This window comes from Mastigoproctus giganteus, chromosome 3 (genome assembly GCF_048544385.1).
Source record: "Mastigoproctus giganteus isolate SK-2022 chromosome 3, ASM4854438v1, whole genome shotgun sequence".
In the NCBI taxonomy this organism is placed as follows: Eukaryota; Metazoa; Arthropoda; class Arachnida; order Uropygi; family Thelyphonidae; genus Mastigoproctus; species Mastigoproctus giganteus.
The window spans coordinates 219,741,342-219,751,971 of NC_143577.1; positions in this window are offsets into that span (position 1 = coordinate 219,741,342).

Below are 10,630 nucleotides of genomic sequence, written 5' to 3' on the forward strand. Positions count from 1 at the left end.
ATAGCAGCATTTTGCCCTTAATGACATACTAGTCCAATTTGTACAGTAGTCTTCCATGTGCAACAGTATCAAAAACTTTCTTAAGATCCAAGTATATGATATCAAAATTATTTTTTGCATCCAGTTCCTTTGTGACCACATCATAGTATCTAATCAAATTGGTCAGACAAGACTTCCCCTTAACAAACCCATGCTGTGTCTGAACTATAACCAAAGTGTTGTCTAGATCAGCGTTATTCAACGGAGGGTATTCGAGAGATTAACAAGAAACAAAAATATTTTGGAACAATTGAAATATATTTTTCCTAAAAACCAAATAACAACCATCTCTGGTACTGGATTTTTTTCCACTTCCCAAATTTCCAGTGTAAATGTTCCTATGTCCTTTGGACTTATAGCTGCTTGTTTTTAGCTGACCCAAATGGAATGTGGTGAAGTTTTAGTTGCTACTCCCCATCTATCAGGCTTTGATATATTGCAAGTTCCAATGCTTCTTTGCACACCATTGTTATACTGTTATACCATTTAATTGAATGTTGCTTATCTACTTACTAAGACAGTGCACTTCATGCTTTTATTCACCTCTGTTGACCTTTCTCCTCAATAAGCTGTCTACAACTGTCACTGGCCGGATATAATTCTAACTGCTGGGCCATTCTCAGTACATTCAAGCCATTGTTGTGCATGCATTAGTAGAGGCAGATGATGCAAGAAAGCAAGCTTCTTTAACCAGTGACTCCATTATTTTCCCCAAAACAGAAGTTAAACTAACAGGTCTGTAATTACTTGTATCCCCCTTTGTGAATTGGGGATACATTTGCACATCTCTAGTCCGTGGCGATCTCCCCTCAGTTCAAGGATGCTCTCTTAATTATGGCTAAGGATTTGTTTACTTCCTTTGTTGCCTCCTTTAATATAACTAGATAGATCCCATCCACCCAAGGTACCTTTCTTGACTTCAACAATTAAAACAATTGAAATTTAACTTCAACAATTTTTCTTCCACTTTACTCTGTTATTACAAAATCATTTTGCTCCCTGTTAGAATTTATTAAGCTTCTGTCCTCTACTTCCCTACAGAACTCCTCATGTGTGAATGTAGATGCAAAATACTCATTCAGTTTGTCAGCTATCTGAGCAGGATCATCAGCAGTCGAACCATTGATATCAAGTGTACCAATATAATTCATCCCCTTCCTTCTAGAGTTGATATAAGTTGATACTTATATCAACTTATATAAATATAAGTTGATATAAGTTGCTGTTTTTCTTTGCATCCTTTGCCAAAGATTTCTTGTAATCTGCCTTTGCTTATCTAACCTCCTTTGTGATTGATTACAGACTAGCTGATATCTACCATAGGCTTCTTTGTTGCCTGATAATTTATATGCATCTCATCAGTGGTGGGAATCAAAAATTTTACGTTTTTTTTATCACCTTACTCGCCCTTTTAAAGGAGGAGTAAGGTGATAAAAAGAAAAACCAAACAGTAGCATAACTCACATGCCGTTTAGTGCGAAATGGCATATAGGGACCACTTCAGTGAACTCGGGAAATTCTAGGAACAGGTTCGTGCAGACTGGCTGAATCCCACCACTGCATCCCATGCAAAATGCATGGGATGCCACAAGTAGTTCATCTGACATCCATTTAGGCCTAAACCTTGAACAGTATTTATTAGTTGGAATGAAGAGCCTAATAGCTTCCAAGATTAATTTCTTGAATGCTTCCCATTCATAATTTGCTGTTGGTTACATTAACAGTTGGTCCCACTGTATAGAATTTAAAAACTGTCTGAGACCACTGTAGTCACCTTTATGAAAGCAAAAAGCTCTTCCCTTTACCCTTCATGGTAGTTACATCTTTAAGTAAATCCCACATCAGTACACCGTGATCACTGCCACCTAGTGGTTCCTTTATCTGAAAACTCTTAATGCATGAACAATAACTGCTGATAATCAAATTAAGAGTATTACTCCCTCTGATTGCCTCTCAAACATGCTGCTATAGAAAACAATCATCCAATAAATCCACAAACGTCTTGCTAGTGTGTGAGTGACCAATCCACAAGTTCCAGTCAATATCTGAGAAGTTAAATCCACCATTATAATACAGGAATACCTCGCATAGCACGGGTTTCGCTATAGCGCGGTTTACAAATTGAAAAAAAATTAACTGCGTTATGCACCAATACATTTGATATGTATGTATGTATTATAATACCAGCACATAGGCCAATGCGTTATGGATTCAAGGCCATTCTGACTGTTGTCGAAACTCCCATTATATATGGACTCTGCTAGCATTCATCCATTAGTAAACAGATTCCGAGCGGTGAGGTCGATTGTGCGTAAGCTGTACAAATATTTTTCGCTGTGTATTTTTATTAAAGATTATTTTTTAAAAATGTTACACCTTTATACGCAAATATGAGTGAAAAGAAGAAATGTAATGGCGCTGAGTGTTCTATATCCAAACATCGAACGAGGTATGAAAGTAAAGCAGGCATTGCAAAATGACATTCGATGTTATAAACAGACGTATGCAGATAAAAAGAAAAAAACTGCAAACTAAGCTGATCAGTTATTTTTCAAAATAAAAATACAGTACATACTTCACTGATATTCTTTTGATATGGTCACACTGCAATAAAAATCATTTCTACTGTACTTATTAGCATTTTTCATTTTTATCATTTTAGTTTCTTTTTTTGCAAAAACTTCGTGTGCATCAATTTATAGTACACACTTATATATTTTTGCAACCCGACCCATATAATCAAATTGTCGGCACGCATTACATTAAAATACATACTAATAATACCTCGATCAGCACGGTTTTGCATAGCGTGGTATTTTTTTGGCAAGAATTAACTGTGCTATGTGAGGTATTCCTGTACATTCTGATTTGCTGGCCCACTCTGTTTCTCTTTGTTGTACTCATCTGAGTCATTAGGCCTAGAACACATTCCTACCCTCATTTTTGCTTTCCCAGTACTATGTCACACCAAAGTAACTCAACTGGATGCACTGCCTTACATATTGTGTGTTTCTTAACTAACAGCATAACCCCTCTTCCCTTTCTATATACATTGTACTCCCCAAATTCTAATTCTGCATTCCTTTTACCTGTGTGACACCACAACTCTGATATCCCAAAAATATCTATCTCCTTTTGATGTCTTGACCAGCACTTCAAATTCATCCAATTTATTTACTGTACTCCTAGCACTGGTGTAGATGCCAGTATACATACTCTTGTCCTTACTCTTAGTTACCCTAACACAGCCCATGTATATACCTGTTTCATGATGACTCCCAGTTCATGCATGCATGAACATTCCTAAAAGTTTGGCAATGTCTGCAGTCAAAAAGTATACTGGTAGGGGGGGGCAGTTGAAAAGTTTTTAGCCTAATATAGATACCAAAGGCTTTTGTGAAAGACAATATTGCCAATCTGTGCTGTGACTCATGTTTGTTCCCAGAAAATTTCAGGTTTGTAACTGTATTCTTCTTTACAGAGTGCATCGAAGAGTGGAAGATGGATGACACTGGCGACTGTTGAGAGAATCGAGCACTGTGCAGTCATCGATTACCTTTATTTAAGGAAATGTCAACAAAAGAAATTCGTGAAGATATGCAGCAAACACAAGATTCGGGGAATCTTGTCCTTCATAAGTCATGGTCAAAAACTGGGTTGCAGGATTTAAGCTTGGATGAGACAGTGTTAAAGATGCACCCTGCAGTAGGAGATCTGTTACTGTGTGGATGCCATTCGTGACCTGATCATGCAAGACCACAGAATAACATCAAAGCACATTTGAGACAACATTGTCCATGAACACGCTCATATTGTTGTGATGAAATGTTTAGGATTGAAGGAGGATTCTTCAAGATGTGTCCTTAAAGCACTCAATACATATCAGAAGAAGAAAAGTGAGGTGTTATCATGAGATTTTGCAGCATTTTGAAGCTAATGAAGCTCAGTTTTGGGTACGGTAATGCCACCATGGACGAAACATGGGTGCACTACTTGAAACAAAACAACAATTAGAACAGTAGAAGCATCCCTCTTCTCTTCCTAAAAAGTTTCTGGGATGCAAAAGGAGTACTCATAGTTGATTTCCTGCAATGAGGTGCCACTATCGATGCTGAGATTATCCTAACCTACTAAGACATTACTCAGAGGAACTGAAGCTCGAGAGGCATGGAAAATTGACTAATGGAGTCATCTTGCATCAAGACAATGCACCCAGTGCACACAGCATTTGTGACTCAGTCAACACTGTGATTGTGAATTCAAGCTATTACAGCATCCACCCTCCTCACTGGATTTGGCTCCATCGGACTATTTTCTGTTTCCAAATCTTTGAAATGATAGAAATTGGACAGTGACAATGCAGTCAACAACTGGTTTGAGTCAAAGTTTTCTGAATTCTATTTGAGCAGATTATGAAAGCATTTAATGGATCATGCCAGAAGTGTGTTGACTTTAGAGGGAACTGTGTTGAAAAATCAATGGGTTTTCACAACTTTCCAGTGAAAGTTTCTTTTCTAGAAACCTTTGAACCTCCCTTCGTACATCTGGTGGACACCATTATACTATTCTCAATGTCACTTCAGTCTTGTTATTAGTCTATTCTCTTATTGAATTTCTTTGACACTATCCCTCCATATATTTGTGTTAATAGTGGCAAATAATGCAAGCTTATACAGCATCAGCCAAAAAAAAAAAAAAAAAAAAAAAATCCCATTTCATCTATACATCTCCAATGGCACTGGTCAACAAGGTTTTGTTAACATGGGTGAAAGTAAGTATTTTTTGTTAATTTTTATGTGCTGATTACAAATATGACAGTAAAAAGTTTCTATCATGTCACATTATTTAGAAAAATGCAAAAACAAAAGTTTCAAAATAAACGAAATTGTCCAACATTGCACAACATTGTACCTTTCCCAGTCAAATTTATTGTAACAAAAGAGACATATCTGTGTTGTTTAATGGTATACTAATATTTCTTTTTAGTTTTATGGCCCTGAGGAGTGACCGCTCTGAATTATATTGCTATAGTCCTTATTATTCAGTAGTACCCTACTATATTTCTGGCGGCCAGGCGCCTCTGTCAAAGGAAAACTTGTTTACATGCTGTCCTTAACCCTTAAATGTACATTTTTGGAGTTAGTTTCGATTTGTAAGATCTAGTGGTAGGTTAAGGTGTTTAAATTCCCGTTTTGGTCTTGTGAAACAGAGCAAAAACAGAGTGTGTGCATTAATTCGCCAAACAATTTTTGCTATCTATGTGGACAATTTACAGTGAAGTTGCATTGTCAATCAATCACAGACAAGGTGAAACAAGCTTATTATTTTTATTTTGGTTGTCATGGGTGATCAGGATAAAAGGTGGGCACCGCATATGTGCTGTATAATGTGCTATGTAAATCTGACTGAATGGATGAAGGGGAACAATTCTAAAATGCCTTTTGCTGTTCCGATGATCTGGCGAGAAGCAACAAGTCACCTTGAAGATTGTTATTTCTTCCTCACAAATACTAAGAGGTTTTCAAGGAAAAATAGAGTTAAAAGAAAATACCCCAACTTGCCATCTGCAATAAGACCAATGGCCACACACATCTGAATTCCCTATTCATCCATCTCGTTGTGAAGAAATCACTATTCTGGAAGAAGAGCAAGAGTCACTAGAGCCCATACCTGCCCCCCTCAACATCTGCCGATCCTAGTTACAATCCTGAAAATGACAAAAACCCCGCACTTAATTGAGCAAAGTGAACTTAATGATTTGGTTAGGGATTTAAATCTTTCAAAGCAACATGCTGAGCTATTAGGATCCAGGTTGCAACAGTGGAATTTGCTGGCAAAAACCACAAGGATTTCTGTTTTTAGAAACCGAATTGAAAAGTTTGCGGGTTTTTATCAAATGGAAGGTTCTCTTTGTGTCTGCAAAGATGTAAATGGATTGTTGTTGTTGTTGTTGTTGTGTTTAACGACACAAAGGCTACTTGGGCCATATTGTGTCTTTCTAATGGTGAATATTCAATAATAACTATATTTTATGATATAATCCTATCCGGTTTAGGAAAGTAAATAGTTCTTTTTTATTAGGATCATCTCCCAGAATCTGCATTAAATTTATTGATCTCTGCATATTAGTAATTGATTTAAAAGTGTCTAAGCGGATGTTTTGAAATCGGGGACAGTCCACTAACAAATGGCGAATGGTCAGTTGTACTTGACATGATGTACATTGGGGAGCGCTGTCATTAGTTAATAAATAGAGGTGAGTGAGATGAGTATGCCCAATCCTGAGCCTTACTAAAATTGTTTCTTCTCGTCTGCTTTTCTGGAAGCTGGAGGGCCACAGCTTTGGTTCTGGTTTTATTTGGTACAATTTATTTCCTGGATGGCCTTTCCAGATTAATGACCAGCTATTATAACATGCTTTACGGATAATATGTTTATAATCAGTATATGGAATTTGAAAAGTTTGAAGAAGAGTATTATCTGGTTGTTTGGCTGCAAGATCTGCTCTTTCATTTCCTGCAATCCCAGAATGACCTGGAATCCAGCAGAAAGTGACAGTTTGGTTTGACTCTTTACACACAAGTAATTTAGAATGGATTTGTTTTATTACAGGGTGAGAGGAGTTGGTATTACTATTTATGGCAGAGACAGCACTGAGTGAGTCAGTGTATATTAAGGCAGACGAAATTAGAAGTTGAGTAATGTGACCTAGAGCCAAGTTAATAGCATAAAGCTCAGCAGTGAAGATACTGCATCCTATGGGTAATGAGACAGAAGCGGTGAATGATGGAAAGATAGCCGCAGTGCCTACTTGGGTCTCGGTTTTTGATCCGTCTGTATAGATCTTACAGGCCTGTGAATTGGAAGCGGAGTGAGTTTCATGTAATTGTGCAATATTGAAGGGACACAAGGTGTTCTTTCCCCACTGTTGGAAATAATCATCAAAAATTGCACGGATATTTGTCCACGGTGGATCAGGCGGTGTTATGTCCTGATATATATTGCCGATTTCAATATTCCACGTTTGAGTTAGTTCTTTAAGTCTAAGTGCAGCAGGTCTGTTTTCATTTGGTTTACTGTTGTAAAATGACTCCCATTCGGTATTGTACAGACATCTCCAATTCGGGTGAGAGGGAAGACTGCGGATTTTTGCGGCGTATATCAAAAGCAATGTTTTCCTCCGAAGATGTAAGGGAGGTTCATGGGCTTCGATGTAAAGACTCTGGACTGGAGAGGTGTAAATGGATTGATGGGTGAACTAGGGTTTGAACACAATCCTGAAGAATGGAGATTATTCATAAATTCTTCTAAATTCAGTTTAAAAGCGGTTTTGCTACACAATGGTAATATCAAACCGTCGGTCCCAGTGGCTACGAAAGAAACTTATGATAGCATGTCATTGGTATTAAATGCCTTAAACTATAAGAAATATTGTTGGAAAATTTGTGGTGATTTAAAAGTAATCACTTTGTTGCTTGGACTACAAGGTGGTTTTACTAAGTATTATTGTTTCCTGTGTTTATGGGATAGTCGAGCAGTAGAACATCATTATTTTGTGAAGGAATGTCCCATCAGAGAAGAATACGTTCCTGGGAAACTTAACATCAAATGCACGCCTTTAGTAAAACCTGAAATGTGCTTCTCCCACCTTTGCACATTAAGGTGGGTCTCATGAAAAATTTTGTAAAAGCTCTGGACAAAAATAGTGAAGGTTTCAAGTACTTAAAAAAAAGCCAGTTTGTAAAAATTAGTGATGCAAAGTTAAAAGAGGGTATATTCGGCGGCTTTAAAAAGGATGAAATCTTTAAAGCTAAAGCCCACTTAACGCCACTGAATTAGCTGCGTGGAAAAATCCTTCAGAGCTGTTGTTAGTGGGTTTTTAGGAAAAAAAAAAAAGTAGAGAACTATAGAGAGTTAATAGAAGAATTGTTGCATAACTATCAAAAGTTAGAATACCGAATGTTGCTGAAAATACACGTCCTACATTCATACCTGGACTTCTTTCCAGACAACTTGTAATCTGTCAGTGATGAGCAGGGAGAATGATTCCACCAAAATATCCACACTATGGAGCAGAGGTATCAAGGATGATGTGATCCAGCAATGATGAGTGACTACTGCTGGTTTCTGATAAAGGAGGACCATTCTGCTCATAAGAAGAAAAAATAACTAAGTAGTGCAATTTCCTATTTTTGCCTCACTTTTGTGGGTTAATTGCTTACTTAAATCCAAATAGGCATTTATAAAGTTTAAATGTTATTTTTTAACCATTTGGAATGTTTACTGGTTGGCATTTATATTTCAAGCAATTAATTTAAAAGAGAAGTAGTCAAGTACATTGAAAGGAGCATGAAGCCATAACATGAAAAGGTGACATACTACGAACTTTCTACTGTCACTTTCATTTTCAGCATGCGATTTAGCCAAAATCAGTTTATTTCATTTGTGTTATTTAAAAAATAGTTTAAAATTGTTGGCTAGTCTAGTTTGTTTAGTTCTTTCTTGAATTTTTTCAAACTACTTCCACAGCAAATGATGGAAGCTTGTTCCAGCAATCAACTACCCTTTGGCGAAAGGCAAGCTTCTGCACATCCATTCTGTAACCATCCTTCCTCAATTTCAATTTGTGCTTCGTGTGAAGTCAGCAAGAGGAAGAATCCCATCAGCATTGAGTTTGCTCAAGCCATTCAAAGCCTTAAACACCTCGATCAGATCATCTCCCAGGTGTCTAGTCTCCATATGCTGCAGTTTGCAGAACTGAATCCTTTCTTGATAAGTTCACCCCTTTGTTCCCATCAGCAATTTCATTGCCCTGTTCTATACCTGTTCCAGCAACTCTACATCCTTCCTAAAATGAGGCTTCCAGACCTGTGTGCAGTACTCAGAATATGGCCTGACCATTGTCTTATACAGTGGAATAATCACCTGCTTATCCCTGCTAGCAAAATTCCTGTATATACTGACAAAACCCCATGAGCTGACCTGGTAGCCTGTCTTCACTGCTCAGAGAACTTCATATCAGACTGCACAATTACCCCCAGGTCATTTTAATTTTCCACTACCCTGGCTGCAGTACCACACAGTTGATACATTACTCTGGATTACTGCTACTCATATGCAGTAGCTTGCATTTGTCAATGTTAAACTTCAATTGCCATTTCTCAGCCCATTTGCGTAATTTTTCTAGATCTTATTGTAGCAGCATGAAAGGAGAACTCAACTCTTTGTCTTCTCCCACTCAACCATCCCTTTGCCCATAGCAGTAATTTTCCCTTAATGCTACACTGTTCCAATTGTACAGAAATCTTTTATGTGCAACAGTATCAAAAGCTTTCCCAAAATCGAAGTATATGATATTAAAATTATTTTTTGCATCCAGTTCCTTTATCAGTGCATCATAATATCCAATCAAGACAAGATCTTCCCCCCTTTAACAAACACATTCTGTGACTGAATTATAACTGCAGTACTAACAGAGATGATCTCGCATTACTTCTTTAAACAGTAACTCCATTATTTTGCCACAGATGCAAGAAAGCAAGCTTATATAGCATCAGCCAAAAAAAAAAAAAAAAAACACCTCATTTCACCCATCCACTAGCTCCAAATGTTTGTCTAGTTCTGCCTTGAATCTGTTTCAGCTATCAACTTCTACAATGACAGGTGGAAGTTTGTTCCGGCAATCAACCACCCACTGGCTAAAAGCAAACTTCCACACATCAGTCCCACAACTGACTTTCCTCAATTTGAATTTATGCCCTCTCAGGCGATTATTCTGAGCAAGAGGAAGAATCCCGTCAGCATTGAGCATGCTCAAACCATTCAAGGCTTTATACACCTCAGTCAGATCACCTCACAGGTGCCTAGTCTCTAGACACTGTAATTTGCAAAACTTAAGCCTTTCTTTGTAAGAGCAACCCTTTGTTCTATTCACTAATCTTGTTGCCCTTCTCTGTACTCATTCCAACAGCTCTACATCCTTCTTAAAATGAGGCCTCCCGACTTGTATACAGTACTCAAGGTGTGACCTGACCAGAATCTAAAGATGCTATCATAATTATGGCTAAAGGTTTGCTGCCTCCCCAAATATAATATCTGACTACCTGCTTTATATATTCTAGTATGGACACACAACACTTATAAACTGGCCACTCAGCATATATTCATTTAAATGCATTTATTTCATTTTAATGGCTTCATTTACAATTTGTTTTTTGGACACTAAAAAGCATTTGAAAGGGTATTGATTTCATGGCATAACTGAGTAATGGGAGCAGTGGAAATGTGACTAGACATGCTGAGTAAAGGGTTCTTTTACACGGAATAAAATTGTTTGTAAAGAAATTTGTGTTAAAAAGAAAATTAATAATTTTGAGTTTAGGCTCCTTTTTGAAAAATCTTTGTACTTTTATTTCTGTATAGTTATTTTGTATTTTAAATCGTGTATAAAACACCATGAAATACCAAATTTTCAGGGAATATAAATAATATTAACCACAGGGGCTCACATCTGGTGAGTTATGGGCTTGGCAAACCCAGGGTCCTGAGCTGGATATCATCATCCTTCTGTTGGTGATTTCTCTTTCAGGGT